Below are 1,257 nucleotides of genomic sequence, written 5' to 3' on the forward strand. Positions count from 1 at the left end.
TCCAGATGGAAGCGGAGAGAAACTGCCTGGAACTGGAAGGACTACGTCCACAAATGCCAAGGGGCGGTGTACAGGAAGTCTGAGTGCTGGCTGCCAGAGGATTGCGTAGTAGAGTAATTACTACTTCTTTTTCCATCTGTAGTTTCCCTCAGTCTATAACAGAAGTTTGCAAAACTCTAAGAGCATGGAGGCAGAAGGCAGAGAACTCGTTTGGACGGTACTGACAAGCTGTTTTATGTTGTAGAGGTGCACAAACCAGGAGAGGACACAACACAGGGGACGGTCAGGAGAACAACCAGGAGCTACAGCCACTGAATGAGGAAAACACACACAACATTAACACTAACAATATGGAAACACTAAGAACAGCAGGTCTACACCACCAGAACAGTCTGTTCTCTGACCAGCTACGAGGTGAAAACATAGGAAAGGATGAAGGATTTTCATCCATCCAAAAAGGTTTTTAACCAGGTGGCTCCAGAAAAACAGCTTTTATTAAAAAAAAAAAGACAGATTACACAATGAGCTCCGCTCATTTTATTAACGTGGAAAAATATTTTCCATGAAATGAAGCTGAAACATTACACCCAGAGTTTCTGTCAGTGTAACAGTGATGAGCCAGTTGTTCTCCTGACTGCTGGAATCTTAACATAAACAATTTCTTTTTTTTATATTCTTGATTCAAATGCGGGACGTTGCTCCGAGGTTCTTCTTAACATTAGGTTGTTGTGGACAGGCCACTCAGGCCCTTTGGCCTGACGGGTTTAACTCTCATCAGTTTAAGACTTATATTCTTACTAATGAGGTTATGTCTTTGGTTCAGTGTGTGTGTATTGGTTAGCAGGATTATGGTCAAACGCCTCGACGGATCCTCAGCGTACCTGGCTGAGCCGATCCAGATCAAAGGTTTAGGACATTTTGTGTCGTCCTAGATCATATTTTTCACAAGGTGGAGGTGCATGTGCTCTTTGAGTGCTCTGTTGTGTTACTGTATAGTGGTGCTTTGGTGTATTTGCCACATTTTGTTTATATTGTCCCGTTTAACACAGCAGTATTTTTAAAAGTACTACTATATATAAAATGTATAAATGTTGTTCATCTTTTTTCAGCGGTGAAAAGTAACTGCATTTACTCAAGCACTGTACAATTTAGTTTATGTACTTGAACATTTTCACTGTGTGCTACTTTATACTTTCCACTACATTTAAAAACAAATATTGTGCACTTCATTTGTTTTATAACTGATAATGTGATTAA

General features: G+C 40.2%; 1 long non-coding RNA gene across 1 annotated transcript; it reads left to right on the forward strand.

Moving 5' to 3' along the window:
* Nucleotides 1-6: 6 nt before the first annotated feature.
* Nucleotides 7-508, forward strand: LOC109954017 (uncharacterized). The gene is made up of 2 exons (XR_002274013.1): nucleotides 7-113; nucleotides 245-508. It is a non-coding gene; the product is annotated as an uncharacterized LOC109954017 (long non-coding RNA).
* The last annotated feature ends 749 nt before the right edge of the window (nucleotides 509-1,257 follow it).

Source organism: Monopterus albus, unplaced genomic scaffold (genome assembly GCF_001952655.1).
Source record: "Monopterus albus unplaced genomic scaffold, M_albus_1.0 scaffold2589.1, whole genome shotgun sequence".
In the NCBI taxonomy this organism is placed as follows: Eukaryota; Metazoa; Chordata; class Actinopteri; order Synbranchiformes; family Synbranchidae; genus Monopterus; species Monopterus albus.